Source organism: Vulpes lagopus, chromosome 12 (genome assembly GCF_018345385.1).
Source record: "Vulpes lagopus strain Blue_001 chromosome 12, ASM1834538v1, whole genome shotgun sequence".
NCBI classification, from domain to species: domain Eukaryota; kingdom Metazoa; phylum Chordata; class Mammalia; order Carnivora; family Canidae; genus Vulpes; species Vulpes lagopus.
In genome coordinates, this window is record NC_054835.1 from 77,708,311 (window position 1) to 77,728,200 (window position 19,890).

The window sequence follows — 19,890 nt, forward strand, 5'->3', positions numbered from 1 at the left end:
TACATTTATTCCAGGCTAAAACAAATGAGGAACTAAGGCTGTGAAAATTTTAACTGATTTTTTTTCTTAATTTTGACCTTTTCATTTATTTTAGGATCATGAAAACTCATGATTAACCTAAAATAAATTTGGATCATTGTATAATCACATTCTGGCATTTAAAATACTAAAAAATGCACCATGAAAACATGACTTTCAAATATTGTTAACAATTTTAGGACTTCTTTGGCATTTTTGCATTGAAATCAGCTTTTCAACTAGAAAAAAATAGATTTAACTATATGGGTAGTGTATGGAATGAATCAACTAATGGGCATACTATGCTTCAGAGAAAAAAAACTAAATAAAAAAAAAGTTGAAACTACTATTCATTTTATAGTGTATTTCTTTCCTTTTGCCATCATCAAGCACTGAGAGATCTCTATTGAAACCAGAATTGCAGTAATAATATTCATTTACAGCAGAAATCAGGAAGTACAAGCATTATCACTAACAAGAGGAAAGTAAAGCAGCACCTCTTTGAGTATGTTTTATAAAAAAATAATCCTACAGGATCTCAAGCAGCATTCTGTGAAAAATAAAAACAAATAAGAAGTCTTTCAACAAATAAATGCTGAACTTTATTTTAACCAAATTTTTCCAAAAGTATTTGGGATGGCAAGACTCATTTCATGAAACTGATTTTCACTGGAATTTTTGAAAAATGTATAAATTAAGAAAATCCTATCAGCATTAATAGGAATTACCTGCTTCAGTGTCATACTGAAGCATACTGAAGCTCATTACCAAATAAGCATATGATGAAACTTTGGAATTAAACACATACATATTTTAAAGAATTGTAGCATACATAGAACATAGAGGCCAAATGTACAGTTTTTTAAAAAAACACAAAGTCCAACAGATTACATATTTTTGCCCATTATATAAACAGTAGTAGGTAAAATAAATCGAATACAAATTAAAACTATTTACTGTTATTCTGTAAAATAGAGTAAGATTTAAAATGCAGCTTATGTGGTGACAAAGAAAATCTAAAATCAGAAGCAGTAAAGAAAAAAAAAAAAAAAAAGAATTCCAAGACCTTGCTAAATATTGTGAAAATCAACCAGCATTCACCATTAGTTTTACTTCTTTGTCAGAGAGAACAATAACACATTACAGGGATATTTCAGGCAGCGTGGCTTTTGCATAATGTATGGCATAGTGGTATTCATCAGTGTGCATTCTTTGCCAATCAATGGGACAGTTTCCCATTGTGTAGTCGTGTAAAAGGAAGCCTGAACAACTGGAAATAAAGAATAAAGAAAAAAAATAAATGGATTTGTATAAAACATTTATCAAAAAACCCCATGAAAATTATGTCTCAAGTTTTTAAAAATATTCAAGTTGGAGTTAGTTTTCAGCCAATATAGAGCTATATAAGATACAGCAGTCCTGATCATTACCTCAAAGACTATTTTAGTGGCCAGTTAATAGAGATTTGGTTTTATTAGTGATATAAAATTGAAAACAAAAATATGTAAAAATATTTTTCAAGTATGAACAATGAATTTAAAGATGTTAAAGGTAAGTAACTCTACAAATGGGGAACTTTCATTTTTTTAAACTCTATTTTAGATTTTAGGTGTGATTAGTTTTCTCATCTGTACATAACATTGGGATGGGTCACAAAAGCAAAAAAACTTACATCGGATCAGGAAAAACCTTTTAGTCACATAGGCCTGGATGATTACCTTAAAAGTGTTTCCTCTTAGGCTTTGAACATTGCTTAATATTATATTTTGCTAAAATAACTGTGTCTATATTGCCATCTGTACACATGAATTCAAGGTTGTGAATCTGCACGATTACTGTACAAATGTAAAGTCTCAAGAGAAAATTTTCTCTACTGTAATCCTTCCATATGGAGGTATGCTTCTCTCCCTCTTATATTAACATCCATTTCCATGCAATAAAAACAAGCCCTTCTTCATTTTTTCCCATTCATTTCATTGAATAAAAATGTTGATGAACTTAAAAAGGTAGAGAAATTTATGTTAGTTCCTTTAACTCTACTTGGAATCTGTATTTTCCAAACTCAGGTTATTCTATATAGCTTTGGGAAAACCAAAGAAATCAAATTTAGTGCCATTCAATTTTTTTTTTAATTTTTGACTTTAATTCATACTATATTTTAACTTTTTATTTACAAAGGAAAATCTTTCTTCCTTTTTTTTTTTCACTGACATATGGCAATGTTTTTTCCCTTCAAAAAAGAGATTTCATTACTACAAATTCTGATATAACGTTTTTGTGACTCATAAGCTCAGTGATTCATAGAAGATATTAAATGTTACTAAATTAATTTTCAAAGTAAATTTGTTTTATTTTGATGATTGATGTTTTTCATGAATTCTAATTCAATGAGGTTCAGATTCAAGCTCTATCATTATCATTTTGGTAAAACAATAAAGTTTAATTGCTAAGGGCTCAATATAGCTGCATAAAGCTTACAGCAAACTAATCTTAAGGTGTTTCAAATATAGAACAGAAGAAACTTAATGGTCTTATTTTCCTCACTTGTAGAGGATAGAATGTGATCCTTAAATGGAACTAAAAATACTCATTAGTCATAATTAGATAAGAAACCATAACAAGGTCTCATTAAATTAAAAATCCATTGCTAAAAGTTCTTAGAAAATGCAGAGACTTTGAGAGGAAGTTAATCAAAGACAGGGAGCACTATAAAAATAAAGTATGGGCTTCACCCTACGGGCATTCAAATTTTAGATCTGGAAAGAACAAAGAGATCATTCAGTCCTTAGATTCTATGACATGAAGAAGTGATATTCAAAATTGGATCTTCAATTTCAAGCCCACTTTTGCTTTGAGTAATGGTTCCATTTTGCCGTATTAAGATAAATTAGAAATCAGCATTTTAATTCCATGTATAGGGAAACAATAGTAGCATAGTAATGGTTCTGAATGTTTTTATTTAGAGTACACCTAGAAGACAGTATGGTAGAACCTTATACCAGCATGTTCATCACTATTAACATGTGAGAGTCCCCAAGTACTTCCCTTCCCATCCCATGTCTCTCCTCCATAAGATAATTTTTTTTTCCTGTTGCCTGGGATTGATCACTAGCTGAAGACTGATGACAATGCTAAGAACATTTATCACTCTGTTCATTTAAAGCCCTCAGATGCCTTTTGTAAGCCATTAATTGTCCATAGATAATAATGCTGGCTAATAATATTTTCAAATGCTTCTCTCTCCATTGTTAAATCTCTGATCCTTATGCACAAACCTTCATTTCTCCTTTTCCTGGCCATATATGAGTCCTCTCAATCAATTAATTTGGCAACTGGTCAGAGTCTTCCTCTCTATTCTGTATCCTGCCATCATTTTATACCATCATTCAACATTTTAACTTTGGAATTTATTCACTTCCTCAACCCTAGTGATCTTCTACATCTGATTTCAGCCACATATTTGCATGTTTATCTCTTAGATATTGCTACTACCTAGACATTTTACAACTTCTACAATTATAAGTGTTGACTTCACACTCTCTGGCAAAAATATTTCTATATTCCTTCCTGTATGGGAAGCAGTATGTATTAACATATGAGTGTCCCCAAGTACTTGCCTTCCCTTCTCCCAACTCTCTACCATAAAGTACTTTTTCTCTCGCTTGCCTGAGATCAATCACTATTTGAAGACTGGTGTAAGTGCTGATGAAAAACACTTATCAAACTTCATTTTTAAACTTTTGTTCCCTATTGTAGTAAATGATGTGACTGCTTCCAATTATTTATGTCCTGTCCCCTGTATCCATTGACATGTGATGTTTTCTTACAGGAAGAATATTCTTCCCACCCCGGTATGGAATTTAGTCATGTGTCTTGCTCGTTTTGACCAGTGAAATGTGACTACAAGTTCTAAGTAGAAAGCCGAACAATCTTTACATGCTTTCATCAGTGCCCTTGCTCTTTAACGTTGCCAAAAGAAAAATATGCTCCAAGTTGAGATTGTTCCTCAGCCTGAGTCCTAAGTGGAAAGACACAAGGAACAAAGTTATAAAGTAACCAAGAAATAAACCATCATTGTAGTGAATGAGGCAGGTAATTCATAGAAGTCATGGAGAAACTGTAGTGTTAATCAGGACTGTAAGAGAGAATTGGGGTGTTTTGGCACTTAATATGAGATGTTCCAAGGCATATTAAGAGCAAAAGAAAATTGACAAGAAAATAAAATATTAAAGGATACTTTCTTCAAGTTTTGCTGTGAGTTTTATATAACTTATCAGGTGAATAAAAATATTGAAATTATTTTACAATTTATTTTGCTGAGTGGTATTTTTGAAATGTGAGACCATGCATAGTTTAAATAATATAAACCCCAGGCTTATATTCAAAGGATATAAAAACAGCAAATGGTTATAATCAAGATTTCATGTAATGTAGTAATCATAGGAAAATAAGGTCTACAAAAGTCATGTAACTTGCCCAAGGAAACACTCTAGAAAGCAGCACATCTTGGATTTAAACCCTGGCCTGTAATATTTGAAGTCCTTCCATTACTATGTAACTGCTCTTCAAGCTCATTGCCTACACCAGTCCACTAGAATTCTGCTTTACCCAAATGTTTTTAGAGAAACAAGTATAGATTGAGTTCACATTACATTTACAGTCCCCAATATCTTAGCTATGCCTTTAAGTTTCTTGAAAATCTACCATTTCCTTAATCATCTTCCATATGAGATTGTTCCACCAATGTAAAGCACCATATCCTCCACCTTCCCCTTATTATCTGAAGATGGTTTTTATGACCAAGTAATTTCCCCATTTTCCTGCCATCTCTCTGGATCCTCATTCTCTCTTTTGAAGATTTCTCTTACTTTGTACAACTTTTAAAATTTTGTCATATTTAAGAGATCTAGCTTAGACAATATTCTTTTTCTCACTCCATACATCTTACTTATGTGTTATCATTGCCACTCATGCTATATCTCTGGCTCTGTTCTAAACCTGTGGACTTATTCCTCCAGGATCATCATGTTACATGGAAACAAAATCCAATCTAGTTATCCAGCCAAAAAAAGCTAAAAAATCACACGTTATTCCTGTATATTCCTGTTTTAAAACTTTTAACCCTTCATCAAACTTTACTGGGTCTGCTTCCTTAATATCTCTTGAATCCAATCCCATGGTCAGTATTATAACTTCTGTTTTAGGCCATGTTCACCTCTCACATAGAGTCTCTGCTTCCACATATCCTTCTCTACAGCTCTTTTTTTTTTTTTTAATGAAGCCAGAGCGATTTATTTTATTTTTCTTCTATATTTATTGAGATATCATTGACATATTACATTGTGTAAGTTTCTACAATGTGTGCTAGTTGGACACTTTATTATATTGCATTATCATTTCTTTTTTATGTTGAAAACAGGATATAGTCTCTCACAACTTTGAGGTTTATAGTACAGTATCGTTGATTATAATCACTATGTTGTATATTAGATCTCCAGAACCTCTTTATCTACTAGTTGCAAGTTTTTGCTCTTAAATATCTCTTCAACTCCCTCACCTCCTAGTCCCTGGTAATTACTATTCTATTCTGTTTTTATTAGCTCATGGTTTGTTTTTGGATTCCACATATAAGTGATATTATACAGTCTTTGTCTTTCTATGTCTGATCTTTCCCAGCATAATGCCTTTAAGGTCCATACATGTCTTTGCAAATGGCAGTTGTAGTTCTCTCTCTCTCTCCTTGAGCAATATACTTTTAAATATAAAGCATGTTACTGACAAACCCAAAACCATTCAGCAGTTCCTTTCACTTTAGAGAAAATATAAATTTCTTTTTAAAAATATTTTATTTATTTATTCATGAGAGAGAGAGAGAGAGAGGGAGAGAGAGAGAGGGAGAAGCAGGCTCCCTATGGGGAGCCGGATTCAGGAGTGGATCTCAGAATCCCTGGATCACGCCCTGAGCCAAAAGCAGACATTCAGCCACTGAGCCACCCAGGCATCCCAAAAATATAAATTTCTTAATACAGCTTGTTGGATTTGTCAAAATTTGACCCCCGTGATTGTTCTTGGTTCATTTCTCTACATGCTTCTAAAGGGAGAGTCATGGGTAATCCTATACATCTACTTCCTCACATGTGCTCTCCCCCATCTCTGAGCTTTGCGTGGAGAACTGTTTTCTCTAGCTGAAACACTCTTTTCTCACTCTATTCTTTGACTTGCCTAAATCTTATTCTTCCTCCATGCCTCAAACTTTTAAATGTCATTTCCTAAGGAGACCTCAATGACCTCTAGATGAGTTTGTCTTCCCACTTGTATATTATGAGATTATCCTGTGGCTTTACCTTTCCTACTTTCATTATGTTTTATTTAAATTACATATTTAATGTGTAACTTCCTTAATAACAAAAACCTTTGTGAAGGCAGAAAATTTTCCATTTTTTTCTCTCTCAAATCTCCAAGGTATAGAAGCATATCTTATGTGAAAACTAATGCTATTCAATAAATATTTCTTCAATGAATGTTATGTTTAATTAAATAATACTCTTAAATGAATAATCATATATTTATGAATTTGTATCTAAGACCAAGGGCATAGAGTCTGCAATAGAAAAACAAGATAAAATTGAAAGAGCTCTTTTATGACTATTTCTATTGAAAGGACTATAGCACTGATATCAGCACTGACAAGAATAATTACAGTATTTTTTTTAAAGGCAGCAAGAGCTCTGAATCTGGATATTAGAAGGCACTGAGAGCAAAATTGATATTTTAGAACATAGCAATATCTTTGCCTAGCATCAGCAACATAGATGCTATTTTTTAAGTATAAAGCAACCAGAGACATCACCAAGGTAACCTGTGAAGGAAACAAGGAAAATAGTTTGAGGCAGTTGCCAACCAAGAAGATATGTTTGCAAAGTATTGTGAGAGGTTCACTTGGCAATTCCAGGCTGTTCGAGATAAATCAGCTTTGGATGAAGGAGATAATTTCTCACTGGGTTGAAAATATTTTGCTTTTGATGTTCTGGCTCCACTAATACCTTCATTTTTTTCATGTGTATATAGCATAGGGAAAACTCAAAATGGGATTACACTGAAGAACTATACTTCTGTGAGCAGTTTTCCTTAATCAGACCTTTCTGGAACTTGGATGATAACATTAGAATTTATTAGCAACTTTTATGTTAAAATAGGCAGAGCTATTATTGGAGCTAAGATCATTTTCCTCTTTAGGAAGCCATTAAATATAAACCTCACACTTTTTGTATTTTATGTCAGTATTTATAAGAATGAGTCCTGAATGTCACCTGAAAGGAAATCCCTTTATTGAATTCAGCTTCCAGATTCAACAGTAGTAGCTTTGGGAATAGTCTCATTGGGATTTACGAGGAATAACAACATAGGGAAAAGGACATATATTTACCTTTACCTAGGATCCAAATCCTCCAGTAGGAGTAATTTTGTGGGTTTTTTTAAAAATTAATTCTTCTACAAAGAAAATAAGAAGAAATCAAAGAATAAAGATTCAAGGCTAATTTTTTGGTAAGATCTTAATAGTGTTACTTAAACTCTTTATGCTTTAGTGTCCAAATTAAAATGAGGTTTTTAGATGTGATGGGTAGTTACCAACCTTAATTATTTCAGAGCATATTTCCTTGTTGGTGTCATTTGCCTATCTACTCTTACTAATTCAATATGTGAATCCCATTTAATGAACACTGTATTAGATTGTCTTTAAGATTCCTTACAGATTTAAAGTAATCAATGATTCTTCTCCCTGGTAAAAAAAAAATGAAAATATTAATAGATATATAAAATAATATGCACAAACATATATACACATATAGCTTCTACTTATAATAAGAAATATTAGGTGTCTCAGTTGATTGGGCATTTGACCCAGCTCAGGTCATGGTCTTGGGGTCCTGGGATCAGGGACTGTGTGGGGCTCTGCACTTAGTGGGGAGTCTGCTTGAGGAATTCTGTCCCTCTCCCTCTACCCCTCCCCTTGCTCATTCTCTCTCTCTCTCTCTCTCCCTGAAGTAAATTAATAAGACTTAATAAAAAAAGAAATATTAAAAATGTTCTAAAATAAGAAGAATGTGTAATATTACTGAGGTAGAGGTAGCTGAATCCACAGGAAATTAAAAAATATATATATCATGAAGGAAAAAAGTCACTATACATGGATATAAAAGGAAACTCTATTACAAGGAAGCAAAGAGGGGAGAAAATGCAAGCTAAATAAGTACTAAGATCAAAACACGTTTCTTGCAATTTTATGCGAACCATTCTGTTTTCAATACTGCCTCCCCTAATGTCTCTGTAGTTTTCATTGTTGAATTCATAAAAAGGCATTGGTAGGAGATGATGAGGATAAAGGCAATGATGTGACAATAGTAATGATAAGTAGACAAAAAAGGAGACAGAATAGAATAAAAAAATGAAAAAAAAAGAATAAAGAAAAACGGGGAGTCTTTGAATTTTCCATAAATTAATGCCAGCTACCTTTTTTCTTTCTTTTTTCAAATATTTATTTAAATTCTTATTAGTTAACATATTATATAATATTAGTTTCAGGAGTAGAAGTTAGTGATTCATCAGTTACATATAATTATACCCGGTGCTCAGCACAAGTGCCCTCCTAAATGTCTATCACCCATTTAGCCCATCCCCACTCCCCCTTCCATCAACCTTTGTTCTCTATAGTTGAATTCCTTACGGTTCGTATTCTTCTCTTTTTTCCCTTCCCTTATTCTTATCTGTTTTGTTTCTTAAATTCCACATATGAGTTAAATCACATGGTATTTGTCTTTCTCAGACTGACATCTCGCTAAGCATAATACTCTCTAGCTCCATCTATGTAGTTGCGAGTGGCAAGATTTCATTCTTTTTGATGGTTGAGTAATATTCTCTTGTGTATATATACCACATCTTTACATCTTTTTATCCATTCTAATGACAGCTACTTAAATTCATATCTCCTATTACAGAATAGTAAAACCTGTGCCTATAACATATATGAGAGAAACCAAAAACTTGGATTTTGTATAAGAAAAGCCACTCAGGAGTGGAGCATCAGGTGGAGATTGTGTGGAAAAGAAAATAAAGCAGCAGGACCTTTGAAGAGATGACAAAATGACTCTACATCACATGCAGGCCCATTCGGAGTGAGCAAATCCTGATGTGAACTTTTTGAATCGGAGTGCTGGCTTCTAGGGATAGAAGGAAAGGGCTTTGAAAGAACATGGGAAAATGGATGGAAGAACACATTGCACATTAGTCAATACTATAACAATGTTAAGTTCTTTTGGTTATGATGATGTTAGTGCTATTGCATAGGAGAATGCCCTTGTTCAAGCACAGAGATCTTCTTCAAACTTCCTATAAATGGTCAGGAAATAAATATTTACAGTTTTGCATGCCTCATGTACCACTACTCAAGTCTGCTACTACAACATGAGAGCAGGTACAGACAATACATAAATGTATGCTCATGGCTTCATTTCAGAAAAACTATTAACAAATACAGATGGTGGGCCAGATTTGGCCTATGGACCATAGTTGGCCATTATTTAGGAAGGAAGTCATGTCATCTGCAAAATATTTCCCAAGAATCCTCCCAACCTCTGCAAAACTACACACACCCTCATACACACTCAAACGCATACACATACACCACACAAAAGGACACTGAGAATTTTCCATGTGCTAACAACCAAAAAAACACTTGACATGTGTCAGCTCACTTAAGCCTTAGTAAAAAATGAGGGTATAGAAGTATATACAGTGAAATATGTATTCTATTTTCAATCCCATTTTACTAATGTGAAAACAAAGGTGCATACACACACACACACAAACTTAATTAATTAACATTTTGGAAGTCACAATGTAGTTAGTAGTAGAGTCAGGAGTAGAACTATGACAATCTAATTCCACAGTCTATGACATTAATGACTTAAAGACTTCTTTAGAAACACTTAAGATGTAATTTCAGTTCTAAAAGCTAAAATGTGATCATAATCCTACCATTTATCTTTTCAGAGCTATGTTTTATCACGACTATAAAATGGGGGCTTGGATAAGAGATATAACAAAATTTCTTTCAATTTTAAATATTTAAGATTCTTATTACCACATCATGCATCTTTTATTTCCATTTTGTTTTTAACTTATTTTAGTCCAAGCTTTAGTAAAATAAGAAGGGTGCACATAATGGCTTCTTAGCTCTTTTTAGGTCTAAAATTGTATGATTCTATAAAAAGTTATTGCATCCTGACCCAATTACTGAACCAAATGTGAAGTAGGTCATCTCTGTTTAATGGACTGCATTCTCTGTAGAAGCTCTTGCATTGCCCTTGTATTGAGCTCAGAGGAAAACATCCATTCTTTCTGATGTGTCTGGTGCCTTATCAAGATTACTGCACTGCTTGTTATGGGCTCCCTCACAAAATGCGTGCCAATAGTTATGCTTAATCACTTTACTCAAGAGCACTAAAACTAATAGACCTTGCTTTAAGCACATGAAAATCCATAGAGTCTATTCAGAAATAGTGCATTACCTGGCATTCTGTTTCTAAGAGGATATGAAATAATATTAGAAATGTCTACTCTCAATTCCTAAGGAGGGGAGAAATCGTTTTGTCAACATCGAGGGCTATATTGGGGCTAAAGTTCCTACCTAAAGGAGCCTTAAAACTAAGAGAAATTTTCAAACATAGTACAATTTCTCTTAGAGAGATGATGAGTTGATTTAATTTATCAATAGCATGAAGTATTATGTTATCCAACACTATAAACTAAGAATGATAAGGTATAATTAATCAGTTTGTTTATATATATATATGCATAAATATGCATGTACAAATAGTAGTATTAAGTCAAGGGCTCCAGCTATATCAAAACTGGGATGAGTTTAAGTCTCGTAAGGTTCATGACATAAATAAAAACTGTGGTGTGTGTGTGTGTTTGTGAGTATATATATATATATATGTATATATATATACACACACTCTCTCTCTCTCTCTCTCTCTCTCTATATATATATATATATATATATATATATATATATTTGTATACATATTATGGTGGTTTTGATTTTTAAACATCTTATTTTATAGATGCTATGACTAAAAAAAATCAAATCTTAAGATTTTGTTTTCTCATGTCCAGGAAATATAACCCAGTCCTAAATTCGACTTTGTATTTCATGTACTTCTAGCCTTTTTTTTAAAGCTATTGAACACCAATGCTTTACCGTATTTTTAAAACATTATTAGCATGGGTATAACACATGACAGATTTTATGAGAATCAACTATCACTTTAACGGCATACAACTTCAAACTTTATTTATTTGAAAGATTTTCTTTAGGGACACCTAGGTGGCTCAGCAATCGAGCATCTGCCTTCGACTCAGGGTGTAATCCTGGAGTCTCAGGATCGAGTCCCACATCGGGCTTCCTGCATGGAGCCTGCTTCTCTCTCTGTGTGTGTGTCTCTCATGAATAAATCACATAGACAGAGGGAGAGGCAGGCTCCTCCAGTGGAGCTGAGCCACCTAGGGGTCCCACAACTCCAAACTTTAAAGGACACACAGTTTCTGTTCTTCTTGGCTTCTCAGATTTTTCCCTCCATGGGTGGGAACTCAAGTTCAAACTACAAGCTTGTACTCATTCCTTAGGCCAATAGTACCAAATACTAACTCAAGGGATAACTAGCTTGTCTGGAACTAAACTCCCAACACCCCTCAAGAAGGAAGGGATCTTCGTAGAGCAAGAACCCTCGGTAGAAAACATATCCAGTTATTACCCATCATACCTTATAACTATGACAAGGCCATTTAGCATTTGGAGACGATTAAGTTTTCACACGCTTCTTCTATGCTACCTTCTGTTTTCCTTCATTTTAAACAAAACAGCTGCTCCTCCATTTGCTTCTTAAGGCATTTAGATCATCAAACAGGCATTTCCATTTGATCTTACAGGCTGGTACACATGGGTTTTGCACTAATTAAAGATGATAAGGTGAAAGTGAGACAGAGAAGGTCCAAACCGTTCATCTAATGGCAAAAGTGTGTATTCCTCAAAATAAGCAAATGCTACAGTAACTTTAAAGTACTCCCCTGACACTTTGAAGTTTGTCTGTTGTACTGGCAAGTCTAAAATGAGACCCAGCCAAGACAGGCATTAGCATGTCAAAGAATAAGCTTCATTTTCACTGTGAGGACTCTATTTGAAGTCTTGTGCTCAACGGCGTGGTACTCTGGAGGCAGCTGAATTGCGTGCTGTTATTCCAGATGTGCATTGTCTCTGTAGAAATACAATTTCACAGTCATTAAACATGTTAAGTTCATCAAGAGATAATTATAGCAGAAAGTCTTGACAAAAGCGCTTCAAAATCTTGATAGGAGATTTGCTTATTGATCAGCTTATCGATTCTTATTACCTTGGTGTTGGACTGCTGGTCATCTGTATTATTATAACCAAAGTAATTGATTAGCCTCGACCAATCATACTTTTGAATACTACACAGAAATATTTTTAGTCCCAACTATCAGCGACATTACGTCTCAGTGAAGTAATTGCAAATATTAGCTGGATTCCTTTTCTTCTGGAAAGTATGTCTAGGTTTTAATTAAGAAAAACTGTTAGTGTGCTCAGAGAAAGCAAACACAGGCTAGCATAAATAACTCCATCTTTGCTAAATCTTTCATTCAAGAAAGCATGAGCTTCTTGTCTTTAAACCTGATTTTTTTTACCTGAATTGAGTAAAGGCCCTAAGAATTTAGCACATAAGCTCCTAAAAAACAAATAGACAAATAATGAGAAATTATAATGTAACCTGGAGTTTACATTTTCAAAATTTAAAAAGGCAAAAATGATTTTCGGAATACAGGGAATTCTTTAAAAAAAAATCCATAAATAAAAATAAATTATTTTTAAAAATATGAGAATTAATTTTATACATTTTAGGATAAAAATAATTTCATGAATAATGTTATGCTATTTAGAGATTTTTTTTTGGCCTTGCTTTGAGTGAAAGATAAATACATTTCTGTTCAAATATACATATTGCATATTTGCATATTTCCCTGATAAGAGTGAAACTTTTAGAACAGTTAACATTTACTTTCTAACTTTATCATAGCAAAACTATTTCTCATAGACATCATTATATCAAAATTTTTGGAAAATTTTTATCATGTTTCTTGTTTGATTAAAAGAATAACATATCCCATTGTACATATTTGGAAAATACAACAAAATGTAAATAATAATGATAATTCCACTTTTTAGAGAACAATGTTATCATGATGGCCTCTTTTTTGTTTTTTTAAAGATTTAATTTATTTATTTGTGAGAGACACAGAGAGAATGGCAGAGACATAGGAAGAGAGAGAAGCAGGCTCTAGCAGGGAGCCCCATGTGGGACTTGATCACTGGTCTCTAGGATCACACCCTGGGCCAAAGGCAGGCCCTCAACCACTGAGTCACCGAGGCATCCTGATGACCTCTTTTTTTGTAGCATTTTATTTTCACATATGAATATAACTTCTCATAAAAGAACCTGCTATATAGTATGTACAGATTTAATCATGATTTTTATCAATTTTCTCTACTTATCAGTATCATTTTCTCATTCTGCAAAGATTAATTAAGTGATACAATGACTGCTAATATGTCAACTTACAGTATTTGCAATTGTTTTCTCATCAAACTTTTGGTTGGTTCTAAATTTTTAATATAACACATAAAGCTACATAGACTATCCACGTATGTGAATGTTGATCATATTGTTGTTCATATTTCCCAGTATAGATTATTAATTGAGAAATCATGAAAACAATTTTGATGAAAACAAATATGCTATTTTACTAAATTTATCACTATCACTTCTCTTCAGTCATCAAAGAGCCATAAGTTTCTTTAATACAATTTAAAAAATATTCTCATCATCTTTTGCATCTTTATAGGCTTCTTTTTCAATATTTATTTATTTATTTATTTATTTATTTATTTATTTATTTATTTTAGAGAGAAAGAGAGAGAGAGGGCAGAGAAAGAGGGAGAAACAAACTCAAACAGACTCTGTGCTGAGGACAGAGCCCAATCTCAGGACCCTGAGATTACCACCTGGGCTGAAACCATGAGGCAGGTCACGTAACTGACTGCACCACCCAGGCACCCCTATGCATCTTTCTTAATTTTTTTCTCAAGATTTTGCACTTTCATGCTAACCCAACCTTTATATGTCAATTAAAGGACATCTGACATACAAGAAAAACAATTTAAATATAATGTCCATGCATCTCTGATTCTTTTATATTCAAACTACAGCTATATGCAGCACTGGAGATTACATGATCGATAATCAAAAGGACTTCCTGCTGCTTGTCTTTTTCCTTAGAAGCATGATTCCACAAAGCATAGCTTTAGTTATTGTCAGAGATAGCTGGTTGATAATTCCATGTAGGATTCTATGGTATATGGTGATCTGAATGCACAATACTCAAAAGCATTTTTTCATGCATGTCCAAGGAAATAAAATATATTAGAGAACCAGTTCCTCTTCTATTAATATAAAATTCGCAAAAAAATATTGAACATAGTAAGAAGTATTAATGATAAAGACAATTTTTCTTAGTTCTCAGAGATATTTGCTCTTATTTATTTTCATTTAAAAAATATTTCCTCTCTCCTTTGTATCTGGATTTTAACAGTAAAGGATAAACTTCATTTTTAAAATTTTTGTCTGCATATTTCAATGTAGTTATGAAGTAAGTCGGAATATAGGAAATCCTCATGTAATAAGGCAAATTATTTCCTTGCTTACCTAACAAGTAATACTACCAAATTGTTCTATTATGGTGAACAGCTACTAGAATGATTCCTACATAATAATCGCCCTCTTAGAATTTGTTGCAAATAAACTAGTTCAATGCCTACTGTCCTTGCTATCAGGATATGAAAATAACTTTTTAAACTAAGACCTTTATTTTTGAAAGTATTACTTTAAATGAGCACCATATGGAATTTTCTTCATATGCTTTTCCATTTATCCAGTTGGCTTTAAAATACAGTTTCTGTGCTGTGTCTTAAGTGGACACAAATAAGTTCAATCTGCAACATCTATACAATAAAAGTTTTCTATATAACAATAATTTTCCATTCTAACCAATTCTCTTATTTAAACTGAATGTCCCCTGATATAATCTTAGCATTATTTCCCAATTCCTTAGCAAGTTGAGACATACCTAACTGTGAAGCTGTAATTGGACCCGATAACCACCTGGAATGGTTGTTTTTATGGGAACTGCTGCTGGTTTTTCTTCTTCAAGCTACAGACGACAAATCCAAATTGAATGATGAAAAATATTTTTAAAAAATCTCTGATGCTATGTAGTAGCATTCAAGCAGAGAACTGTCTTGCTGTGTTCACCTTTTTCTCATTTTAAAAGAATATTAGTGAACTATATCAATCAGAACCCCATGAAACAAGTTTAAGCATGCTTCTGGCCTATGGAGTTTCAGTGTTTTTAAGAGAACTCTTCCAAGTAAAATTAACAGACAAGAAGAAAAAATAGACAATTCAGTTACAACTTATTTAAAAATATTTTCTTTAAAGATCTTATTTATTTATTGATGAGAGACACAGAGAGAGAGAGAGAGGCAGAGGCATAGACAGAGGGGGAAGCAGGCTCCCCACATGGAACCTGATGTGAGACTTGATCCCAGGACCCTATTATCACCACCTGAGCCAAAGGCGGATACTCAACCACTGAGCCACCCAGCCATCCCTATTTTAAAATGTTTAAACAGAAAGGACATTTGTAGGAATTATAAAATTAATAGTATCTAGGTAAAATATAGTTTTATACTTATAATCTCTGGAATAACCTAATAAATATGAAAGATGTTAACTTCTTTAAATATTTTAAAATTTATTGTGGCATTCACATTGGTAGAATTAAATAAAGAACTAAGCCCTAGATAATAATTGTTCTCTATTAGGTTTCTTAAAATGATAATTATACCAGCCAGAAATACAAATTCTCATAAAAAACTTTTGTCTTCAGAAATTTGTTACCAATATATGAAAGAGTGGAGAAATGCATTATGTGTACTTTGTTTCCCCCCGAAATACTTGTACTTTCTCTCCTTTTTAAGAGGGATTAATTAAAGCTCATCAAACTTGGAGACTTACTTCCTTGTCTGGGACAGTCTGTTATTTCAATCTTTCTCAGGCTATTTCAGAGAAGGGTCCTTCACCTATAAGTTCTATATTCCACCTTCTTCAGTTAGCTAATCACTTTAGAAGAAAGTCTATTTTGAAGTTCATTCTTTCTCTTCCTCTTGATCTTCTACTCTCCAACCTACCCACACCCACATTGGTTACCCACCACCACCACCACATACACTAAAAGCCCTGGGAACTCAGCTTCCAACTTTATGAAGAGGAGGCTTGATCTGGAATTGATCTTCCTAATGAAGGCATTGCATGCATCATTCTTGCAAAGATGTGGCCACTGATAATGAGGAGAGTTGATGAGACTGCATTCGGCTACAGCCCTCCCATCTTACTGTAATTACTAACTCATCACCTAGACTTCTGCTTACTGCCCTAGATACATGGGATATGCAGTCTTTGTCAGTCCCTGCCCCCGTCCCCGTCCCAAAGTACTGTAACTGATTCTAGTAGCTCAAACATATTTAAGTCAGACAATATCCTATAGGTACTGGAAGGTTATAAATATTTTTGAACAGGGTAGTAACGTACTAATTGTAAATTTAATACTGTCTTTTGCCTCTGCAGAAGCAGAAAGATTTATGCTATCATAACTATTTAATTACATTCACTTGCTTAGACCGTAGGGCACAAAAAAAAACCCCAAAACCCAAAAAACATAATCATAATTCATATCAAGACCAATTTAGTAATATATGGTGTGATGTTAAAGCAGAGAACAAAAAGGAGGGTGGTATTCGGTTATCCAGTCAAATGAAAATAAGTTTTGAGATACAGCTGATTTAGAGAGAATTCATCTCAAATACATTGTGGAATGACAGTGAGGTGTGGTGGCCAATAAGGCTCACTGTCGAAGGAAAGTAAGAGTTTCGGCTAGCAGACTATCTATCACTTGACCTAGCAGCACAGTATAGCTTGGAGGAAAGAATGAAGATTTAACTAAAGGAGCTGTCTCTCTAAGATCTGCAGGATTCCTATAATAATATAACCCCCAAGTAAGTAGATATCTCCTCTCTAATTTCATAGCAGAATGCTAGCACTTTTAGCAGTATTGTGAATATTGAGGCTTATGGAATTAGAGTGGGCTGCATGGATCTCCACACCAGTGCCAGATCCTGGACACAGCAGTGATATATTGAAAGCAGCTTCAATGTGTCTATAAGTATCTGAGAGAGCAGCAGAGCCTTGGTGTTATCATTAACATTGGTGTTCAATTAACATTTGTTAAGCGCAGCCCAGGGTGCCTGACAGAGAGCTGTGGTTCAACAATAGACCACAAAATAAATTGAAATTCAAGAGTTTCTTACTTTCCAGTCTGAAGGAAGTACACTACACAATATGAGGTGCCACAGAGAGAGGGTAAGGCAGAGAGGCAGGACCTGGGGCACACGCCTTTATTATGGTCTATGGCAGGGTGCTTTGGGGTTCTCAGGCTAATGCCAGTTTGCAAATTCCATACAAAAAAGCAGTATTTTCTTAAGCCCTATAGATGTCTAATCTAAGAGGCACACAAGGCAAAGGCACTGGGGAGCAGGAGAGGCATTGATCACAAGGGCTGTTGGGAAATCGTATCAAGAATTTACATTTGTGGGCAGCCTGGGTGGCTCAGCAGTTTGGCGCCGCCTTCAGCCCATGGCCTGATCTAGGAGACCCGGGATCAAGTCTTAACGTTGGGCTCCCTGCATGGAGCCTGCTTCTCCCTCTGCCTGTGTCTCTGTCTCAATCTCTCTCTCTGTGTCTCTCATGAATGAATAAATAAAATCTTTAAAAAAAATTACATTTGCTTGTGACTCTCTGAGCTGTTACCTAGCACATACACTTGCATAAGTGAGCTATTGTCAGGGTGCCTTAGTGGCACAGTGGTTGAGCATCTGCCTTTGGCTCAGGTCATGATCCTGGGATCCTGGGATCCAGTCTCCCATTGGGCTCCTTGCATGGAGCCTGCTTCTCCCTCTGCCTGTGTCTCTGCCTTGCTCTCTGTGTCTCTCATGAATAAATAAATAAAATCTTTAAAAAAAAATAAATGGATGGGTCAATGTGAGTTTTCGGTTCCTATAGTCCACTTGGCAAATAAAATAGATGCCAAGGAAGCAGCACTATGGAATAGCTTAGCTAAACTCTTGAGGCTTGGTTAGAAAGAGGCCAGCATGATGGCCACACCAATAGAAAGATGAGTACAGTATCCCTTGGAGGAACTGTGATAAAAACACTCAACAAACTAGGAATAGAATGATTATACTCAACCTAATAAAGACCATCTATGACAAACCCACAGGTAGAATCTTACTCAGGGTGAAAGATTGAATACTTTCTCCTAAGATCAGGAACCAGACAAGGCCTTTTTACTCCCACTACTTTTATTCACCATTGTACCAGAGGCTCTAGCCAGGACAATTAAAGAGAGAAAACAAGAGATAAAGACAGAAAGAAATACTCCTTTCTCTAAAGGAGACAGGGAGGGAAAAAGGAAGGGAGGGAGGGAGGGAGGGAGTAAGGAACGAAGGAATGAAAGAAAGGGAAAAGAAAAGAACCAGAGTGGAAGGAATGAAGTAATATTAGCAGATAACATGATTTCTGTTAAAAAAAAAAATCTAAGGAATCAACTAAAAAACTATGAGGACTAGTAAGTTCAGCAAGCTTGCAGCATATATGGTCTCTATACAAAACTTAAACATATTTTTCATACACTTGAAGAGAATCCCAAAATGCAATAAAAACAATTATATTCACAATAGCATTAAAATGCATAAAATACTTAGGAATAGATTTGACAAAAGAAGTACAAATCTTATAATGTGAAAATTATAACACATTGTTGAAAATTAAATAATATCCAAATAAATGGAAAACATATTTGCAAATGAAAAGATTTAACGTTAAAGTGGCAATAATCCCCAAACTGAACTACAGATTCAAGGCAATACCTTTCAGAATCCCTGTTGACTTCTCCACAGAAGTTGACAGGATGATTTTAAAATTCCTATGGAATTACAAGGGACATTGAATAGCCAAAACAATCTTGAAAAATAAAAATACAGTAGGAAGACACTCACTTCCCAGTTGCAAAACCTAGTACCTAGTACAGAACAATAGTAATCAAAACTTTGTGACACTGCCACAAGATACACATAGAGATCAATAGAATAAAATTGAACCCAGAAACAAAAGTATGCTATAGTCAACTGAATTTTGATAATGGTTCCAAAAATATTAAATAAGGGAAAGTGTAGTATTTCAACAAAAGGTGCTGGATAGGTAAATAGCCACATGCAAAAGGATGAAGTTGGATTCTTACCTTACATCACATACAAAAGTTAGCTCAGAATGAATCAAAGACATAAATGTAAGATCTAAAATTATAAAATTCTTGGAGGAAGACATGGAGTAACTCCTTATGAACTCAAATTTAGCAAATGCTTTTTTCATATGATACCAAAACACAAACACACACACACACACACACAAATAGATAAATTAAACTTTATGAAATGTTAAAAAAAAACCAAATGATTCCAAGAACATCATCAAAAAAGTATAAAGGCAACCTCAGAATGGGAGAAAATGTTTACAAATCATACATCTGATATGAGACTTGTGTCTAGACTATATAAACTCATCA